Genomic DNA, 23,401 nt, shown 5'->3' with positions numbered 1-23,401 from the left:
CCTTCATCTTTAAACTCAAGGAAATCATCTGTGGAGAACCCCAAGGGTCTTTGCTCAGCTCCACCCTCTTATTTGACACCTGTGGCCAGCAACACCAAAACCCACAGACTCAACATCATATCCTACACACAACTCATCCTCTCCCTCTTTCCGAAGACACCACCAACAGCAAGACCAACTTCCATAACTGCATGACAGTTGTCGCCAAGTGGATGAAGGACAACTATCTGAAGTTCAACACAGACAAGACAAAGGTTCTGATTTTCTGAAACAAAAGCTCCATGGGACGCATCCTGGTGACTTTCAGACCTTGGATCTACTCCTACCCTCACTGAATATGCTAGGAAACCTAGGCATCATTCTGGACAACAAGCTAACCATGACAACTGAGGTCAACTCCATCTCCTGCTTCTTCATCCTCTGCATATTTCGTGAGGTATTCAATTGTCTACCCCAAAGCTCAAGAATAACCATTACCCAGGCCCTCATCTTCAGCCGACTGGACAATGACAATGCTCTCTTCGATGGGATCGCAGCTCACCTCCTCTGATGATTACAGAACATACAGAACGCAGCTGTCAGACTCTCCCTGGATCTCCCTAGGCAGACCTACATCACCCCCAATCTTAGGGAACTCCACTGGCTCCCTGTACAGAAAAGATGCCAGTGCAAGCTCCTACCTATGCATATAAGGCCCTACACAACTGTGGATCCATCTACTTGAACTTCAATCGACCCACCAGACACCTCTGCTCGGTGTCCCTTTTTCTAATCCTCACCCCCTACATCAGACGTAGCAGAAGCTGCTTTTACATCCACGGACCTTCCCATCTCTTCCAGAGTTCAGAAAGTCCCTGAAAACCTGTGTCTATGGCTAATTAGCCAGACCTGCCAGTGCCTGGATACCCTAACGGGTGACAAGAAGTGCTCTACAAATGTACTGATTGATTCAGTGCACTCACACTATCCACTATGACTGCTCCTTCAGTGCAGGGAAAATACACTTTTCTCACTTGGGATGTTTGGAGAATTGGAGTGGCAAGGAAGCATTATAATATCAGGGCACAGCTCAGGAGCTATGGGGTACAAGTAGCCTTCCTTGTAGAAACCCATCTAAATGACGCAGAGGTAGTGGCCCTGCGCCTTAGATGGAAAGGTCAAATCATTAGCACATGCTACTCCTCCTATGCCAGGGGGCCACAATTTTGATTTGTGCTGGAGTTCTTTTCTGGGTGGAGGGCCCTGTGTTGAATCAAATGGTAGGTACACTCTGACCAAAGGACTCCTGGATGATCCTCGTGGAAGAGGTGTGGCGTAGCGGTCAGGGTGCCTGACTCTGGACTATGGGGATCATGGTTCGATCCCCGGTACTGGTGGCAGGTTGGCCCAGCATCATGTGACTCTGGGCAATAGCTCGCTTAATCTTCCGGACGGCCCCCAGCGCCGCAGAACCTCTCCGGAGGTAGCTGTGAACTTTACAAATGCTGGTATTTCATTTATTATTCCATTTCATTATCTACCTGTGTTACTGGGCTTGATTTATGCCAATAAATCAGATCAGACCCGTTACTGGGCTACATTTTCAAAGATGCTGGTGCATTGGTCAGACATCCCATGACTGCTTGGAGGGGATATTAAAGCTACTTTGGGTCTGTCCTTTGATCATTCCCAGCCCCCATACAGAATACACAAGCTGCCCGTAGCACACAGCATTTGTAGACTGGATCCGCCACTGGTCACTCTTTGATATTTGGAGTATACGGAACCCAAGAGCAAAGGAATATTCCTTCTAGTCCCCTGCCCACGATATACATGTATGCATACACCACCTGATCTGCCCTGGCTCTCTCTAGGCACAATTCACTGAAAACACTAATACAGCTTCTACTCAAGACCTGGAGTGGGAAGCATGCAAGGTGGCAGTAACAGGCCTCACTCTGCGCACCACCATTAGTGCATGGTCATTGTTGGAGTCTGATCAATGTCAGACTGAATTTAAACTGCGGGATTTGGAGAACCAATTCCCTGTGTTCTCTCATGTCAGGGACCATCTCCTCACCATGAAAGGTGAAAATGCTGCCTTCATTGAACGACTGAGCTGCCTTGATGCCTGAGCCTATATGCCCCATGTAGAGGCTGACAGACCGGGCTGATTGTTGACCCGCCTCATACTTCCTCAAAGCGATGTGTCCTCCCACCATGAGGTCTGTGATAATGCTGGCACACTAGTGCACACACAGTACGCTATCAGTGAGACGTTTGTCTGCCAATATAAGGACCTCTACGAAACTGGCCTGTCTCTCGACCCTCACACTTCCTGTTCATTCCTGGAAGGCCTAGATATACCACATATCCAACAAGGTGATGCACAAACCCTAGACTCCCTGGATATGGTACAGGAGACCCGTCTGGCAATCCAGTCTTTTGCCCATGGTAAAACCTCAGTCCTTGATGGCTTTCCAGTTGAATGTTATGCCACCTATGACACATTACTGGTGCCTTGGCTTGAAACCTTGTATCTTGAGACTGCACAACTGGGTTATCTTCCCCTGACGTTAAGGGAAGCACTTGTCACTTCTATTCCTAAACGTAACCGTGATCCCACCAATGTCACATTTTATCGCCCTTTATCAATCTCACATACAGATTATAAGATCCTTAGTAGGATACTAACAGATTGTTTGCTCCCATATCTCTCAATACTTTTCCACCCAGACCAGAATGGGTTTGTTTGATGACACAGGAGTTAATTTCACGTACGGCAATTGTTCCATGTGACGCATCCATGGCCAGATTCCATCTGTATTTCAATTGACCTTGAAAAGGTATTCAATACACTTTATTGAGAATACATGCTTGCAGTGCTGAAATGCTACAGTTTGGGTTGCAAAATGATAGGATGGATACAATTTCTATACTTTTCTCCCACTGCTAGAGTAGAAACTGGCAGCCATATCTCTGATGCAAAAAACGCATTTGATGGACAGAATGCAGAACAATGTCATACATTCACCCCAGTACAGAGATCTGGGTCCAAATCCATTGTTTGTTTGCACTCCACACCACCCCAGTTCAGGCATGGCCATATGCAAATCAGTCTGACCCTGTGCCTCATGGGAACAGTCCATCCCGAACTGCCAAGCCATGCCTTCCCTGGACAGGAAACAAGCTTCCGAGGACAGGTTTCTGGCATTCCAGCTGTCTTCAGCCCGGCTTGCTTGAATCCAGTGGTGTGGAGTGCATGGGACTCACGTCTGAGCATACCCATCCCACTCTGGGTGACAAATGCAAAAACCACAGTTGATGGACAGAATGCAGAACAATGTCATACATTCACCCCAGTACAGAGATCTGGGCCGAAATCCATTGTTTTTTTTGCATTCCACACCACCCCAGTTATGCAAATCAGTCTGACCCTGTGCCTCATGGGAACAGTCCAGCCCGAACTGCCAAGCAATGCCTTCCCTGGACAGGAAACAAGCTTCCGAGGACCGGTTTCTGGCATTCCAGCCGTCTTCAGCCCGGCTTGCTTGAATCCAGTGGTGTGGAGTGCATGGGACTCACGTCTGAGCATACCCATCCTACTCAGGGTGACAAATGCAAAAACCGCAGTTGATGGACAGAATGCAAAACAATGTCATACATTCACCCCAGTACAGAGATCTGGGCCCAAATCCATCGTTTTTTTGCACTCCACACCACCGCAGCTCAGACATGGCCATATGCAAATCAGTCTGACCCTGTGCCTAATGGGAACAGTCCAGCCCGAACTGCCAAGCCATGCCTTCCCTGGACAGGAAACAAGCTTCCGAGGACCGGTTTCTGGCATTCCAGCCGTCTTCAGCCTGGCTTGCTTGAATCCAGTGGTGTGGAGTGCATGGGACTCAAGTCTGAGCATACCCATCCCACTCGGGGTGACAAATGCAAAAACCACAGTTGATGGACAAAATGCAGAACAATGTCATACTCCGTCCATCACCACCCCCTTTTGTACCGCTTTTGGGCGCCTTAAGTGTGGCAGGGTATGCTCAGCAATGAGTCCCTTGCTCACTTTGCCACTGGATTCAAGCAAGCCGGGCTGAAGACGGCTGGAATGCCAGAAACCGGTCCTCGGAAGCTTGTTTCCGGTCCAGGGAAGACATGGCTTGGCAGTTTGGGCTGGACTGTTCCCATGAGACACAGGGTCAGACTGATTTGCATATAGCCATGTTCGAACTGGGGTGGCAGAGTGGGCTAAAGAACGGTGATGGATTAAACCCAGATCTTTTGACTGGGTGTGAGTGTTTGATTGATTCAGATGCTCCGTCCATCACCACCCCTTTTTGTACTGCTTTTGGCCGCCATAAGTGTGGCAGGGTATGCTCAGACGTGAGTCCCTTGCTCACTTTGCCACTGGATTCAAGCAAGCCGGGCTGAAGACGGCTGAAATGCAGAAACCGGTCCTCGGAAGCTTGTTTCCGGTCCAGGGAAGACATGGCTTGGCAGTTCGGGCTGGACTGTTCCCATGAGGCACAGGGTCAGACTGATTTGCATATAGCCATGTCTGAACTGGGGTGGCAGAGTGGGCTAAAGAACGGTGATGGATTAAACCCAGATCATTTGACTGGGTGTGAGTGTTTGATTGATTCAGATGCTCCGTCCATCACCACCCCATTTTGTACCACTTTTGGCCACCATAAGTGTGGCAGGGTATGCTCAGACGTGAGTCCCTTGCTCACTTTGCCACTGGATTCAAGCAAGCCGGGCTGAAGACGGCTGAAATGCAGAAACCGGTCCTCAGAAGCTTGCTTCCGGTCCAGGGAAGACATGGCTTGGCAGTTCGGGCTGGACTGTTCCCATGAGGCACAGGGTCAGACTGATTTGCATATAGCCATGTCTGAAGTAACTGGGGTGGCAGAGTGGGCTAAAGAACGGTGATGGATTAAACCCAGATCATTTGACTGGGTGTGAGTGTTTGATTAATTCAGATGCTCCGTCCATCACCACCCCCTTTTGTACCGCTTTTGGCCACCATAAGTGTGGCAGGGTATGCTCAGTCGTGAGTTCCTTGCTCATTTTGCCACTGGATTCAAGCAAGCCGGGCTGAAGACGGCTGGAATGCCAGAAACCGGTCCTCGGAAGCTTGTTTCCGGTCCAGGGAAGACTTGGCTTGGCAGTTCGGGATGGACTGTTCCCATGAGGCACAGGGTCAGACTGATTTGCATATAGTCATGTCTGAACTGGGGTGGCAGAGTGGGCTAAAGAACGGTGATGGATTAAACCCAGATCTTTTGACTGGGTGTGAGTATTTGATTGATTCAGATGCTCCGTCCATCACCACCCCCTTTTGTACCGCTTTTGGCCGCCATAAGTGTGGCAGGGTATGCTCAGACGTGAGTCCCTTGCTCACTTTGCCACTGGATTTAAGCAAGCCGGGCTGAAGACGGCTGGAATGCCAGAAACCGGTCCTCGGAAGCTTGTTTCCGGTCCAGGGAAGACATTGGTTGGCAGTTCGGGCTGGACTGTTCCCATGAGGCACAGGGTCAGACTGATTTGCATATAGCCATGTCTGAACTGGGGTGGCAGAGTGGGCTAAAGAACGGTGATGGATTAAACCCGGATCTTTTGACTGGGTGTGAGTGTTTGATTGATTCAGATGCTCCGTCCATCACCACCCCCTTTTGTACCGCTTTTGGCCGCCATAAGTGTGGCAGGGTGTGCTCAGACGTGAGTCCTTTGCTCACTTTGCCACTGGATTCAAGCAAGCCGGGCTGAAGACGGCTGGAATGCCAGAAACCGGTCCTCGGAAGCTTGTTTCCGGTCCAGGGAAGACATGGCTTGGCAGTTCGGGCTGGACTGTTCCCATGAGGCACAGGGTCAGACTGATTTGCATATAGCCATGTCTGAACTGGGGTGGCAGAGTGGGCTAAAGAACGGTGATGGATTAAACCCAGATCTTTTGACTGGGTGTGAGTGTTTGATTGATTCAGATGCTCCGTCCATCACCACCCCCTTTTGTACCGCTTTTGGCCACCATAACTGTGGCAGGGTATGCTCAGACGTGAGTCCCTTGCTCACTTTGCCACTGGATTCAAGCAAGCCGGGCTGAAGACGGCTGGAATGCCAGAAACCGGTCCTCGGAAGCTTGTTTCCGGTCCAGGGAAGACATTGGTTGGCAGTTTGGGCTGGACTGTTCCCATGAGGCACAGGGTCAGACTGATTTGCATATAGCCATGTCTGAACTGGGGTGGCAGAGTGGGCTAAAGAACGGTGATGGATTAAACCCAGATCTTTTGACTGGGTGTGAGTGTTTGATTGATTCAGATGCTCCGTCCATCACCACCCCCTTTTGTACCGCTTTTGGCCGCCATAAGTGTGACAGGGTATGCTCAGACGTGAGTCCCTTGCTCACTTTGCCACTGGATTCAAGCAAGCCGGGCTGAAGGCGGCTGGAATGCCAGAAACCGGTCCTCGGAACCTTGTTTCCGGTCCAGGGAAGACATGGCTTGGCAGTTCGGGCTGGACTGCTCCCATGAGGCACAGGGTCAGACTGATTTGCATATAGCCATGTCTGAACTGGGGTTGGCAGAGTGGGCTAAAGAACGGTGATGGATTAAACCCAGATCTTTTGACTGGGTGTGAGTGTTTGATTGATTCAGATGCTCCGTCCATCACCACCCCCTTTTGTACCGCTTTTGGCCGCCATAAGTGTGGCAGGGTATGCTCAGACGTGAGTCCCTTGCTCACTTTGCCACTGGATTCAAGCAACCCGGGCTGAAGACGGCTGGAATGCCAGAAACCGGTCCTCAGAAGCTTGTTTCCAGTCCAGGGAAGACATGGCTTGGCAGTTCGGGCTGGACTGTTCCCATGAGGCACAGGGTCCGACTGATTTGCATATAGCCATGTCTGGACTGGGGTGGCAGAGTGGGCTAAAGAACGGTGATGGATTAAACCTAGATCTTTTGACTGGGTGTGAGTGTTTGATTGATTCAGATGCTCCGTCCATCACCACCCCCTTTTGTACCGCTTTTGGCCGCCATAAATGTGGCAGGGTATGCTCAGACGTGAGACCCTTGCTCACTTTGCCCCTGGATTCAAGCAAGCCGGGCTGAAGACGGCTGGAAAGCCAGAAACCGGTCCTCGGAACCTTGTTTCCAGTCCAGGGAAGACATTGGTCCGCAGTTCGGGCTGGACTGTTCCCATGAGGCACAGGGTCAGACTGATTTGCATTTAGCCATGACTGAACTGGGGTGGCAGAGTGGGCCAAAGAACGGTGATGGATTAAACCCAGATCTTTTGACTGGGTGTGAGTGTTTGATTGATTCAGATGCTCTGTCCATCACCCCCCCCATTGTACCGCTTTTGGCCGCCATAAGTGTGGCAGGGTATGCTCAGACGTGAGTCCCTTGCTCACTTTGCCACTGGATTCAAGCAACCCGGGCTGAAGACGGCTGGAATGCCAGAAACCGGTCCTCGGAAGCTTGTTTTCGGTCCGGGGAAGACATGGCTTGGCAGTTCGGGCTGGACTGTTCCCATGAGGCACAGGGTCAGACTGATTTGCATATAGCCATGTCTGAACTGGGGTGGCAGAGTGGGCTAAAGAACGGTGATGGATTAAACCCAGATCTTTTGACTGGGTGTGAGTGTTTGATTGATTCAGATGCTCCGTCCATCACCACCCCCTTTTGTACCGCTTTTGGCCGCCATAAATGTGGCAGGGTATGCTCAGACGTGAGTCCTTTGCTCACTTTGCCACTGGATTCAAGCAAGCCAGGCTGAAGACGGCTGGAATGCCAGAAACCGGTCCTCGGAAGCTTGTTTTCGGTCCAGGGAAGACATGGCTTGGCAGTTCGGGCTGGACTGTTCCCATGAGGCACAGGGTCAGACTGATTTGCATATAGCCATGTCTGAACTGGGGTGGCAGAGTGGGCTAAAGAACGGTGATGGATTAAACCCAGATCTTTTGACTGGGTGTGAGTGTTTGATTGATTCAGATGCTCCGTCCATCACCACCCCCTTTTGTACCGCTTTTGGCCGCCATAAATGTGGCAGGGTATGCTCAGACGTGAGACCCTTGCTCACTTTGCCACTGGATTCAAGCAAGCCGGGCTGAAGACGGCTGGAATGCCAGAAACCTGTCCTCGGAAGCCTGTTTTCGGTCCAGGGAAGACATGGCTTGGCAGTTTGGGCTGGACTGTTCCCATGAGGCACAGGGTCAGACTGATTTGCATATAGCCATGTCTGAACTGGGGTGGCAGAGTGGGCTAAAGAACGGTGATGGATTAAACCAAGATCTTTTGACTGGGTGTGAGTGTTTGATTGATTCAGATGCTCCGTCCATCACCACCCCCTTTTGTACAGCCATATCTCTGAGGCATATGATATTGCCCGGGGAATGAGGCACAGGTGTCCCCTTTCCCTGCTGCTATTCCTGTTGGTGATCAAGCCCCTGGCCATTAAGGCCCCTACAGTTGGAAATGGTTGGGGAATACCACTAGAGGAAGATACACATATTATTTCCCCACACGCGGACAATATGCTGCTGTTCTTGAGCAACTGCTGTATGGACCTTATCGCCTTAACAACACTAAATACCTTTTATGCCCTCTCCAGTCTCGGAGCTAACCCCACCAATACATTCATTTTCCCACTGAAACACAACAGCTCTCCCCGTAATCTTATGTTGAGCCCCGACAGATAGCCCTGGGCCATGTACTCCTCTGAAATATTTTATTCCATACCCCTAAAGACCTCCTTGAGGGTAACCTGGGGCACTATGATGCGCATTACCAGACACCAAGTAACATTCGAAAACACCTTACCACTCACAATAACGGGACGCATAGACTACTCCAAAATGGTAGTCCTACCACATTTAATATATTTCTTTACTAATGTACCGGTGTAAATTCCTGCAAATATGCTTTGAGATTAAAAACACTATCCTTCTTGAACTGATTTGGGGCACGCGTCGGCACAGCATAGCACTAAACAAACCTCTCCTCCCTCCTTAATCCGGAGGCTTTGAAGCCCCAGAATTTCAGGCTTATTATGTGGCTCAACTACAGTGGGCTGCATATTGGCTGATTGCACATCACCTGACCAAGCCAGGTCTCAAGGCAGACAAGATCAAAGTAGATGTATTGCTCACCCTTACTGGGATTGGCTGCACAACCTGAGGAGCCTTTCCTGTGTGACCTACTCAACTGGGAGAAAGCCGGTCTGACCACTGTAGTGGACTTATACAAGGATGGTCACTTCTTACATATTTTGTCCTTGTGTGTATGAGCAATGAGTTGTGAGTTTCTCACTTATGGTAGGATCTGCAGGGTACTGTACCATTTGTGGCAAAAACCCCCACAATGAACACCCAAACACATACTGCACCACGGACATTATATACTATTGGCCACATGGGGCGCCTGGTTGCCTGGCTGTATAGAGGCCTCCGGGCTCATGCTGGTGTATCTCTATGGGCAGTTCAACACAGCTAGGAAGATGAATTGAATCTAGTGTTTAACTACACTACCCATCCCTAATCTTTGCATAATGTATGATTCCATTTCATTCAGACATGTATACCTACTGTAACCTTCAAATGCTGCTGTGTATATTTCCCAAGGCTCCCTGAACTGCCCGCACTGTGAGTTGTCCCCAGCACACCTGACACATGTTATGGGGTTGCATGAAGCTCCTTTCCTTGTAGGCATTGGTCCTGCTTACAAGGCTCACCGATAGGTCGCTTGACCACTCCCCTCGGGTGGTACTTCTTGGTAGGCACGCTCGGCCTGGAATGGCCAAGCTTACAACTTGATTCCTGGATCTTGCTTTATTGCTTGCAATACAAGTTATTTCCCGTCAGTGGAAATCTCAAACTTCCTCTTCGCTGGCTATGTAGTATGCTGATCTCCAGCACTAGGCCCAGGCAGAAGGTACAGCCTTAAGATGGGAAGACCAGCGTGGACTGAGACGTGTCCCAATGGCTGTTCTTTGGGTTACCTAGTGCACACCCATAAATTACTGGTTAGTAATGATAACCTAAGAAGAGAATTGGGAGCGGGACTCCGCCCCCATCCAGGTGCACAGCCTTATTTCTTGCATAATAAAATGCCGCAAACTTCACCATGTTTTCCATTTGTTTATTTTTGCAATTGTAATCCAATGTTGATCATTTCTTCAAGTTTTTCCATGTCACAAAAGGGACGCTTACACCTTCACTATATTCTTAATGGAGCAGGAATGCCAATCCAGGCCTTCTCCTGCACCATGACAGTGTGCATAAGTTAATCCACGAACGTCGTTCTCATACACCCAATGCATTTCGAGCCTAAACTCTGGCTCTTCGTCAGAAATTAAATTCTATAAATGCAAAACACATCTATTAGACTATGTGTGACCCAGTCACATTCATTAATTATTACGCATACAGTTGTTGCTGTCTATCCCTATCCACGTTTTCCCGCTAAGAAACACCACCTAATGTTGCCATTTAAATGAGTACCCCTGCTTATTACCCTTTTCCCCGTTCCCTCTAACAGGTACAAATTCCCCACATTGTACTACCCCACCTCACTGGCGAACCCCCGATGTTTAGTGATGTTTAGTCACTAAACTGATCAAAGAAGGTGTGCACATCGTCGCTTTATCAAAAATAACAATGATATCCTCCCACCTTGAACATAAACAGACAAGGCAGCATACCCTGTTCTTTTCAAAATCGAGATAATTGCAATGTGCTACATCTGGGGACACAGAAGCACTTCCTGAATGTCTGCAAAATCCTCCACTTGGCTGCTTTTGAAAATCCCAAAATTCAGCCCTGTTTCTCACAGCTATTTTTAACAAAGAAGGGAGGTAGAGTACAACGTAGGATTCCTACTCCACGGGCACTGATAAATAAACAAGAAGAATCCTACTACCAGTGTGAAACAGAAGAGGGAACACTCAGTGTTGTGTAAAATACCCCTCACACACCAACAGGCCCCTTGGTGTCATGCTTCATCATCGGGGTCTTCGCACCCTGCTAGAGGGATGCGGCACGCTGCGACCTACGACTACGTGGGAGCGTTGACAAATGTAGACTATGTGTGGTGTGTGTTGAGTGTGAGTGAGAAAGTGGGATGTGAGTGGGGGATGTGATGAGTAATTTAAAAAGTACCTGGCTAGTGGGTAAATGAAAAAAACTTTATTTCGTACCCCTGGCTGGTGCTATTAAAAAGTGTGCAAAGAAAACGAGGTTTTTTGTCTTAATTAGGGACAGAACCTCTGGTGTGCGTCGACATGTTTCGGTACATGTGTACCTTCTTCAGGACGGGGCACAACTTCCCAACCCTACTCACGTTTTTCTATCAAAAATGAGGATTATTTTAATCTTTCTAAAAAGTGATAACACTCGTTAAAGATGGCTATAATGTGCCTACAGCGGTTCTTTGGATCATGTAATTACATGTCTCGTGGTCTTTGTTGTCTATTGCCTCATGAGCAATCAACAAAGCTAGATTGTGAGGCAGACGTCTTTCCTTTTCTGCTTGTAAGCTCAGGAACACGATGCCCCTCTTCTTAAAATCTCAATCTAACCTGACATATTTCAGGAAAATGTTAAAAATCTGCCTTTTTTTTATTTATTTCTAAAAAAATACGTTTTTATTTTTTTATTGTCAGAACCAGGTAAGACAGGGGTCAAAATAAAGTAATAAAGCCAGCGAACAATTACAAAAAGTACAGTCACAAGCTATTGGAAAAACATCATATCTAACTTATAGTTCACACACAAGATGATATAGAACAAAAACAACAACAAAAAAAGGGGGAAAGAGCCACACATGACCTGAAGATATTTGATTATCAGCGAGGGAGAAAATATTTAAACACAGAAAAAGGGTGTGAGAGAGAGGAGAACAAGAGAGAGGGAAGCACATTTATTATTTACTCATGGCTAAGGCTAAGGTATAAGAGACCTAACCCCCCTCCTCCAGTTGGTTATAGGCAGCCAAATTGCGTTGCCACGCACTGCAGCTTTTATCCCCTTGGTAGCGTAAATGGCGCTCTCCTGATTAAAAACACCAAGAAGATGAACTAGCCACATTTGAAAGCTCGATGGATCTGAGTCTTTCCAACGTGCAGCTAGTATGACTCTAAAAATGGCAGTGCCTACAAATAACATTGCTTCTTCCTCCGCTTTCAGGTTAAGTATACTGTCAAATCTGAGCATATAGAGTGTGGGGGAATCAACTAATTTGTGACCGCACATCTCTTCCCAGAAATCGGACAATATTTTTTTAATTCGAGTTAGTTCATTACACTCGCTAAACATGTGTATTAGAGTTGCGGGCAGGATAGACATCTGGGGCAGTGATCATTCTCCCTTTTGCCCCAAGCACGTAGTTATGTGGGGATAAAGTGCAAATTATAAATGGTTTTGTAGGTCGGGCTTTTAGGCTAGCTGACATAAGAAGGCGTGATGATAGGTGTAAGCTCATATCGCTATCTACATTCGGATTAAACAATTTATCCGCCCAGGCTACTTCTGTTTGCTCTACATCATCTTGTAGTTTATCCAACAGTTGCCCATAGATTGAGGCAATTCTTGTGGCCTTACTAGCAATGGTTTCAATAATTTTAATTCTCCCCAAGTTGATGTTGGGAGCTTTAAGTTTAAGTATAGTATACACCTGCATGAATTTGAGGTAGTCCCCATTAGGTAGGTGACATTTTATCTGTAGGTCTACAAATGTGGTGGCTAAATTTTCCCCCAGGAAGTCCCCTACTGTAATGATTCCTAAGGATTCACATTTTTTTTGAAATGACATCATTCCCTAAAGCAGGGAGAAGATTAGAGTGCCATAGGGGGGTGTATCTATTTATTTTCGAAATGTACATATATTTAGCCGTTCTTGACCAGATTCTCCAAGCATTGGAGATGACTTTGAATTTACTCTTCTTGTAGTCTCTTGCTTCTACTTGCCTCAGAAAGAGACCTTTAGACCTCTGCCCTAAAGACAGCTCATAAATAGGTGGAACTGTTGTAGCCTCCGTATCATCAGGGGAGGGGATAGAATATAGAAGCGGGCCATTTGTTGGAGGAACGAAGCCCAGAAGTAGAATAGCATGTTGGGAACTGCTAATCCTCCTCTGTTCTGAGGAAGTGAGAGAAATATCAAGGATCTCCTGATTTTACCCTGTTGCCACATAAATGTGGACATAAGAGATTCTAGTGTTTTTAGAATGTTATCTTCGAAGATCAGAGGGATAGCTCGGAAAAGATATAGCACCCTGGGGAGGATATACATCTTTAAGAAATTTCCCCTGCAGATGATTGAGAGATGTAAACTATTCACATGATCTAGGTCTTTTCTTATGACATATAATATTGGCTCATAGTTAAGCTTGGGGATTGATTTGACATCAGGGTTTATGCTAACGCCTAAATATGTAGCTTTCTTGGCTTTCCTAGGGTCACTACAAACGATATTATCCACACAAAGCATGATTGTTTTTTCTTTATTTAAGAAATAGCCAGAGTAAAATCCGTATGTTTGTGTTAAAGCCTCTATTTCCGGCATTGCTTCCGAAGGATTAGGTGTTAGTACCGCTATGTCGTCGGCGTAAGCCAGTACCTTAGTTTCAAATTGACCAGCCACCACAGGTTTGATTATTTGATTTTCTAAAAGGTTCAGGATTAAGGGATTTATATAAAGGGCAAATAATATTGGGGAGCAGGAGCATCCTTGCCTTGTACCTCTAGATACATTAATCAGACTTGATTCGGAACCCATTATCTGTAATTTAGCTATGGGGTCAAAATACATCGCCATTATGGATTTGACAAATTTGGGGCCAAAATTGTTATGGATCAATGTTGCCCAAAGGAAGTTCCAGGACACACGGTCAAAGGCCTTCTCGGCGTCCAGGAGGATCATCGACATCTGGCCCCCCGTTGCGGACACGATATAACATAAGGAGATGGCCCTTCGAGTGTGATCAGTCGTGCCTTTGCCAGGGATGAATCCATGCTGCCATGAAGAGACCAAATGTTCAACAACCCTCCCGAGCCGGATGGCCATAACTTTTGCATATAATTTGGAGTCAGAATTGATTAGGGAGATTGGGCGATAAGATGATAGTTGATCTGGGGGTTTTCCCTTTTTCGGAAAGATGATTGTGTTTGTTTCTTTCCAGGACTCTGGAGGCATGCCACTCCATTGAATCTCCAGGAATAGATCTTGAATAAGCGGGCCTAAACAATGACTAAGAATTTTGTATAGCTCGAGGTGTATTTTATCTGGGCCTGCGGCTTTCCCAGAGGCAAGTGTGTACAGGGCCAGCTGTACTTCAGTAAGGGTAATTTCTTTCTCAAGATCTTCTCGGGTGTTATCATCAATAAACCTACTTGCCTCAGGGTGGTCGAGAAAGTTGCTCAGGAAGGTATCTGATTCTGCCCTACTAGCTGTACTATCATTCTGGTATAAGTTCTGGTAATATTGTTGGAATGCATTAATTATATCTGATGTTTGTGTAAGCGTCTGCCATCCTGATTGTATATTTGTAATGGCATTGTAGGAGATTTTCTTGCGTGTACGTAATGCGAGTTGTTTGCCTACCCTTTCATCATTCTCATATGCATCTTTCTGGTGTGTTTTATAGATCTCTGCAGCTTTTTGAGTCAAGCCCGAATTAAGCTCAGTTTTTAACACCAACAAGTGGTACATAGCATGTTTCCCATCTTCTCCTTGAGCTATTTGTGTGATATGTTCCTCTTTGATCCTGGCCAGCTCTTGCATCTTCTGGTTATACCCTCTACTGCTTTGTTTCCAGGCTCTCGCTTGATAGCTCATTGTTTCACCTCTAAGAGCTGTTTAAAGCAGTCCCAAACCACACATCTTGGAGCACTATATCGATTAATATCAAAAAATTATTGGGCCCAGCTAGTGATGTAGTTGATATAGGGCCCGATGTAGGTAAACGGGATTTTCCGATTTCAAAATACCGAGGCGGGCCGAATCGGTATTCTGAAATCGGAAAACGAGATGTAGGAAATAAATACCGACTGAAGACCGATTCGGTCGGCATCGGTAATGAGATTCGGTACGTTCCGATTCAGCTCGGTCCGAATCGGAAAATACCGAATCGGCTACCACCGAATCGGATATTTCCGATTCGGCGAATACCGAATCGGTAAAAGCCGAATCGGTAAAAACCGAATCGGCAATCATAGACCCATGGCGAAAAAGCCCATAGGAATGCATTGCATGACCCGATTCGGCTTTTACCGATTCGGATAATACCGAATCGGATTTTACCGAATCGGATTTTACCGAATCGGATTTTACCGATTCGGATTTTACCGAATCGGTAAAACCAGACTCGGCAATAGGCGATTCAGCCAATGAGGTGGCTCCCCCTCCCCCACCCAAACAGGGAGTGGCAACCCTGGCAGGTGCAGCCAATTAAGAAGTTTCTAGAAGTTTCTGGAAAGCCTGCCTGAGCCCAACACACAGTTAGCAGCAGTGGGAGAAGGAGGTTGCAGACTGAGCAGGAGCAAGAGATTATGGCAGATCAGGCAGGAAGCCAGAAGTCCTCCCAAAAGAGGAAGCCCAAATTCACCACCACAGAACTACAGGTGCTGGTTGAGGAGGTGGTGAGGGTGCACCGCCAGCTCTTTGGCAAGCTGTCCCTCAACGTGCCAGACAGCACCAAGAGGCGATTGTGGGCAGAGATCGCCCAGAAGGTAAATGCTGCTGGAGTCACCCCCAGGTCCATTGAGGAACTTAAGAAAAGGTTCTATGACCTCCGCAGCCTCACCAAGAGGAAGCTGGCCGACCTCCAAAGGCAGGCAGGACTCACCGGAGGAGGCAAGAACCCGGCGCCACCCCTCACCGAGCTGGAGGAAATTGTCTCCAGCACCATCGAGAGGGAGAGCATTGTAGGGATCGGGACCCTGGACAGCACAGCGATGGCCACAGCTACAGGTAAGAAGCATGCGCATCATGACACACCCTACCAGACACCTCCCCATTATACACAATGCATAGGCAAACACCAGCACTGTACTGTCACCAACATACAAGAGACAAGCATCATGGTACATGTAGTCAGCAGGAGTTAGCCAAATATGTCAGTGCAGAATCACAAGACAGGAAACAGTGTGACACGGTGTAAGGAGATGCAAGGACATGTGGAATGCCATAATTGTACTGACTGTAATACATCGGCACTCAGTTTACAAATGCTTCTTTGTACCTAGGGGCACCATCAGGCGGCACCACTGTGGCAGCAGAGGGAGCTACGACTTCACATACTGCAGTGGCAGGGCCGAGCACCAGCCAGCCTGGCCAGGAGGAGGAGGAAGAGGATGAGGAAGGAGACACCCCAGGGCTTGGAATGGAGGGAGTCCTGGTGATTGATTTCCAGGCAGTGCACTCCCCAGTACTGCCCAGCTCACCCCCCTTGGAATTTTCCCCATCCAACTCCCCAACACGGCAGACCATTCCGCCGACAACATCTCCTGCCACAACCGTGGCCTTGCCACCCGTCCTACCTGTCCTGGGAGCAGGGGCTCCGGGACCGGCCAGCACCACACCACCACCAGTGGCACCCCAGCCCACTCAGCAGGCCGGAGGCAGCAGTGCCAGACGCCGTGCCACCACCACCACCACCACCACCACCACTGCTGCACCAGCACGGGAGGGCAGTGTGTTCCTGGGCCTGGAGGGCCAGATGGTGAAAATCCAGCGCCAACAGGCCAGATCCACCATGGCCTGCCAACGCCAGCTCCTGCAGCACAACCTGCAGATGGGGGAGTTGGTGAAGGGGTTCCAGGCTGTTGTGGACAGCAACAAGGAGGTGGCAGCAGGGTTGGGCAGGCTGACCACTGCCATCACCCACTCCTCTGCCAGGCAGGAGGAGCATGAGGTTGCGCGCAGGAGGGATGCCCGGGTGCTCAACCGGGCCATGGCCCGCCTTGCAGCGGCGACTGCACAGCTGTGCCAGCGTAGCGCAAATCAGGAGTCGGTGCAGAGTCAGCATACTGCAGAGCTGACCAGGGGGATGGCCAAGATCACCACGGCCATGGAGGCCATGTTAATATCGAACGCCGCCTCCAATCCTGCCCTGGACCTGGGTGATGCTGGTGACAGCAGCAGCCGCAGCAGCCCGGCCAGCGCTGCATCAGAGCCAAGGAGGAGCACCAGGCGCTCCGCTGATGCTGCTGGCCATTCGGAGGGGGCCGAGGGACACCCCAGTGGGTCTGGAAAGCGGGCCAAAAAATAGGCTGGCAAGGGGGGATGATCATACCAGAAGCCTGGACTTTATTTGTTTTGACAGACTCCATTTTTTTATGCACTTCAGTGATGTAACTGTGGTGCATCACTATTAAAAAGTTTATTTTCCAACCAACATTTAGCTGTCTTTGCATCTGTACTCAGTCAGAAATAGTTCTCAGTGATCTCCTCACGTCTGTATCTGCCATCACATGGCGTACACGCCCCAGCTGGCTGTGTCAGTGGCACAGCTTCGTCGTCGTCATAGTCCTCGTAGTCAGACAACTCCACCTCAGTGCCCTTCTTGACCGCAAGGTTGTGTAACATTGCACATACAGCTATGATCTTGCAGCAGGTGATGGGGGTATACTGCCTTGCACCTCCACTCTTGTGCAGGCATCTGAATCTACTTTTCCAGATGCCAAAGGTCCGTTCAACAACATTCCTGGTGCGTATGTGGGCACGGTTATACCTCCTTTGGCTGGGTGTGGAGGGGTTGAGGTAGGGGGTGAGTATGAATGAGCGGAGGGCATATGCACTGTCGCCTGGAAGAGAAAGGGGTCACATTAGACACATGCATACATGTATTACACCTACCTACTATGTGTTATGGGGGTCTGATGATGTGGCTCACCTAGGAGGTATCCTTCTCCAAAATCGCCAGCCATCAGCCGTGCATATATGCCGCTCTGTTGGAATATATAGGAGTCATGGGTACTCCCTGGAAATTTTGCTACCAGGTCTGTGATGGTGCACTTGGCATTGCAGATCACCTGCACGTTGATGGTGTGTGTCGATTTCCGATTGCGGTATATGTATTCGGTGTCCGCTGGTGGGCAAATCGGAATATGCGTGCCATCTATGCAACCGATGACTTGGGGAAAGTGTGCCATCTGGTAGAAGTCCGCTTTGGTTTGTAGCAGTTCTGCGTGGGTTGCAGGGAATGAGATGTATTGGTCCATCCTGTCTATCATGGCGTCAAGGAATATGTGGAAGAACCTTGACAGGCTGCTCTGGCTCACCCCTCCTGCTGCTGCTGCTCCACTTTGATAGCTGCCAGACGCTACCAGGTGTAGGCTGCATAGCACCTGGACGTGCGCAGGGATGGCGTGTGCCCTTGGGGTGTGGTGGTCCAAGTATGGCTTAAGGTCCCTGATGAGCTCAAGTATGGTGTCAGAGTCCAGCCTGTATCTCTGTAGGATCTCAGCCTCAGTGAGCATGAACAGGGTTATCCTCTGTCTGTAGACCTGTTCATTTCTTAGCCATTCCCTCAGTCCTTCCTGCTGTAGCCGTAGCCGCCTCGCAATGACATAGAAAGCTGCCATCCTGCAAGTTGCAATGCATTTTGGGACTGTTTATATGGGTTGGAGTTGGTTACCACCTGATTGCAATCCATGGTAAATACCGAGTGAATTCTACCGATTTTGAGCCGATTTCGGTGTTTCTGTGCCTCCCTACATCTCCCCAACTGTCGGAATCGGGGAATTTCCCGATCGGAGATTTATACGAATCGGCATGTTTTCCGAATCGGATCATGTCCGAATCGGTATTTTTTCCGATTCGGTAGTGGGACCGAATCGGTGATTTTCCGAATCGGTGTCGCTAACGAATCGGTAGTGGGACCGATTCGGTGATTTTCCGATTCGGTGTCGCTAACGAATCGGTAGTGGGACCGAATCGGTGATTTTCCGATTCGGTGTCGCTAACGATTCGGTAGTGGGACCGAATCGGTGATTTTCCGATTCGGTGTCACTAACGATTCGGTACATGGACCGATTCGGTCTTTGTAACCGAATCGGTGTTTTTCCGATTCGTTACATATCCGATTTTCGGTATGTACGTATCGGATTCTTTCACATTCGGTACACATTCCGAATCGGTTTTCTATCCGATTCGTTCTGTTTTTGGTCCCCTACATCTCGATGGCTGTTTACCGATCGGTAAGGGCCAAAAATCGGTATTTTCGGCCGATACCGATCGGTAAAGCCCTACCTACATCGGGCCCATACTCTTTGCTGGCCAGCGGTTTCCTATCAAAAGTCCAATTCCTATAATGTCTCTTTACGGTTGTAATGTTAACTGTAAGGGTTAATGCATTGTGGTCGGAGATAATCTTAGGGTGTTTGGTAATTGTACCTTGACTGGACAGATCAGTTGTTGTAATTATGAAGTCTATTCTAACGTATTTACTATGGGGGCAAGAGAAGTGGATATAACCAGGGTCAGGATTATTTTTATAGCCCCATATGTCTACTAGGCCCAAGCTGTCACGAAGCCTGCTGATAGCTTTAAAAACTCGTGATTTGCGGCCGGTGTATTTTGGTTGCGCCTGGCTATTGTATAGGGGTCCGAGCGAGATGTTTAAATCGCCACATAGAATAAATGGGCCCTGCCAGGCTGGGAGTTCGTGTTCGAGTTTCTCAAAGACAGTGGGGTCGTCTTGATTGGATCCATAGATCGAACAAATAGTAATACCGAGGGCCAGTTTAATAATAACCCATCTGCCCTGAGGATCTGCTAACTTATGGGTTGCTTGGCCCAGGAAGTTTTTAGCAAGTATAGATACCCCCGAATGTTAGAGGTTTGTGAGGTACATGCTAATAAATTATATCCCCTAATTTTTAACAGTTCCCTTTTATCCCAGGGCAGGTGGGTCTCTTGGAGGCAGATAATATCCACAGGGTTTTGATATATTATCTCGCTCAAGCACTGGCGCTTATCTCTATCTAGAAGACATGAGACGTACCAGGTTCATATGGTTAACCTCCCCATAAGAGTGTATTTAGTGATTCAGTGTGCATCTGTATCTTCAATTCCCAATGGATTCCATAGCGTATTTGTTCTGCCTCGGACTTAGTTGAAATATTTTCTAGGAATAGTACTGACATAAGAATAAAAATGACTCCTGTCTTGGATCTGGTTCTGTGTGCTTCCTCCCCCCACCCATTCCCCCCCACCCCTTGCCCCCCCCCCCGAAAACAGGTATTCAGACTCCATAAGAGTCTGGAATGATGGTAATGCAGCACTGCACTAGAGCATATGTAGTAAAACATACATTATATAGAATTTTTCACCGAAGGTTGCCGGTCTATACTTATTGCGCAGGACATTCCAGAAGTCCAGGCAACATTAGTACGTTTAGAACCTTAGTACCTAAACACCCCCTCATATCACCCAAAATAACCAATAAGTTTAAAGACCTCATCCCAAACACACGTGAATAAACATTTCGTCTTGGCCCGGGTTGTTAAGACTAGTGCATAAAGTAAATTAGTTATACTTTAGTATGAGCGTAGTGTGTATAGTGCTAGTTCATTTAAGTCATTTTAGTTTGTCCAAATATTCTTTGGCCTTAATCTCTGAGAGGAAGAACTTCATTTGGCCTCCATAAATAACCTTGAGCCATACTGGGTTGTTTAGGTAAGCTTGAGCTTTCTTGTCTTGAAACGGCTTGATTAGCATGTGAAGCCTCCACCTCCTTTCGACTGTGGCGTGGCAGAAATCAGGGCATACAAAATAAGATATGTCTTTGCTGGTACGCTTAGATCCTGGTCTCGCTTTCTCAAAGACTGCTTGTCTAAGCAAAAAGTTGCCAAAGTATACCAAAATTGCCCGGGGGTAGGTCCCGGGTTTAGCTGGCAGTTTAAAGGGCATTCGGTGCGCTCGCTGGATCTCGTTGTCCCAGTCCCAATTCAATAGTTCGGGCAAAGAGACTCTGAATAGGTTAGCCACAAAGGAGCAAGTGTCATCACCTTCGGCCTTCTCAGGAACGCCAAGTATCCGAAGATTGTTCCTTCGTTGGTGGTTTTCGAAGTCCTCAAGCTTCCAGCTGACGTCAGCCAGTTCCGACTTATGGGACTCAATTTTTTTATGGTTCATGTCTAGTTCATTTTCATTAGAAAGCACCCTAGATTCGATCTCAGTAATTCTGTCTCCAAAAGAGCTACAGGTCTTAGTAAGCTTGCGTACAACCCCTTGCATTTTGCGTAGTGCTGCTTGTGCCCTCCGCCCATCTTACACGGTTTCCTTGCGGTGGGCCGCTATGGCTTGTAAGACAGTATCTAATGTTGTCGGGGTGGGCTCGCCAAGCGAGGAGTGCGTGGTCAGCTGAGCGTTCTTAGCCCTACATGCGGGAAGTGTAAGCTGGTCGGTGAGTGAATAGTCCCAAGCGAGATCGCCACCACCATGTTGTTTCTATTTACGTTTCTGTGTGGGATTAGATTTGATATTGCTAACCTCCGCTCTCTCCCCATTGCTGTTACTGCTCTCATCTGTCAAGTAAGACAAGGATTCATCTGTCCAATCTCCTTCAATCCCAGCTTCATCGGAAAAAGAAAAAAAGTCACTGGGCTCTTTATCCAACTCAGGGTTAAGATTGTTATCATCTTTACTTGGATCTCTTTGCTTACGCACGTTCTGATTGATAATGTCTTGCCCCTTCCAAGTGAGTGCGCTATTAAGCATGAAATCGCCATTGATCACATCTCTTTTATCATGCAGTGCCTGGGGGTCACTAGCGACTAATGTGGATTTTTGCAACTCAGACAAGTTATTAGTCGACCCCCCATTCAAGGCGAGATTGGCAAGATTAGAGATATTTGTTTCAGCTAATTGATCGATAACATCGATACCATCTACAATGCCTGAGCAAAAATCAGGCGTTAAGCTAGCATTGATGTGGCCAGGCTTGGCATTTGTCCCCGTAGTACTCACGGTTAGGGTGGGTGTTTGTATATTTTCTGCTGGGGCGGAGGGGCCTTTTTTCCGCTTTCCCCCAGCCGCTTCACAAACACTTTTACCTTCTTGCTGTGTGTTCTCGCTGGCTGCGGGGGCAGGTTCTGCAGCATCACTTGGGGATGCTGCCTGTCGCTTCTTCTCCCGCTTCGGAAGTGCTCCGTGGGTCTTTCGGAGCAGATCAATCACTGTAGTCCCGGGAGCGGCAGTTGGGTCAGCCGCATCCTTTTTCCCCAGCTTCCTTCTCGCTGACAGAGCATCCTGTCTCAGTGAGTTGCCATCTCCGGCCTCGGACGGGGTCATCTCCTTTTTCCTCTTCGCGGCAGGCATCTGAACCTTCCCCCCTCCGCTCTGTGCCTGGCGCTAGGTTGCTCTCTCGGAGCGCTCTGGCAGCTCTAGCTCGTGCTACCACAGACATCGGAGCTGTAGCGGCTTTAGGGGGCGTTGCAGCAGCAGCAGTGGTTGCTTTGATGGGATCAGCACGGTTCAGAGTGAAGTCCGATTCTCTCAAGAGGCGAACAGTAAGTTCAGGAGTAGCTTTATAAAAGCCCATCCGATCAGTGAGTACAGGGGTGATATGCGCTTGGGATCGAGCCGGTTTGCTTTCTGATAATCACTGAGCATCGTTTGTCAGCAAACGGTTTGGTTGAGGTTCAATCAGACTGCATGGCTGACATAGGGACCGGCATCCTTCCGTTCATAGTGCGGAGCTCAAGTGCAGTGCTTACATTGCAGTCTAGTGACAAACCGCCATTTTGCCTCTGGCAGAAGAGCTCTAAAAAGACTTCTATCGTATGGTTTCGCCAAGGACGCTAGTGCCTAGATGCTGTTTAGCATTCGCTTGCTTTTATAACTTTTTACTTACTTACCTTCTTACTTGTTTGTTGGTTTTCTTTCAGGGGCTTTATTTATGCTAAGAGTTGCTTGTCTTAAAGGATTGTTATTGGAAGCATGTCCTCTCTTCATTGTAGATTGTACATGCTGAAAATCTGACCTGATGTTGCCTACAATGTGCTTTACATTCCATGCCCTGTCACTGTAAAATGAATAAAAACGATTTTGAAAGGAAAAAGTAGCCGCTTCCATTGATGTTTTGTTTGCAGCCATTGTTGGAAATGATCATGTTTACTTATTTTGGTATGTCAAGCTTGGCGCTTATCCAGATAGAGGAAGACAAGTAAAATAGGGGGATGGAAAAGTGTAGTGTGTTCCATTTAAGCCCATTAAAGAATTTGGCTCTCCACAACACAAAAAGCAATGACTTTAATTAGAATACAAATTAAATCAAGGAAGAACTTTATTACGACTAACCTACATTTAAGGGGGTCTGGGTCAATGTGTGCAGTTGTTTCTCTGAGATTTACATTACAGAAAGTTGTTGGGTGGGGCTTGAAAGTTGATTTTACATATCCAGACCAACATTTGTGGAG

The sequence above is a fragment of the Lissotriton vulgaris genome, chromosome 4_1, assembly GCF_964263255.1.
Source record: "Lissotriton vulgaris chromosome 4_1, aLisVul1.2, whole genome shotgun sequence".
NCBI lineage: Eukaryota > Metazoa > Chordata > Amphibia > Caudata > Salamandridae > Lissotriton > Lissotriton vulgaris.
This window is presented reverse-complemented; position numbering follows the sequence as displayed.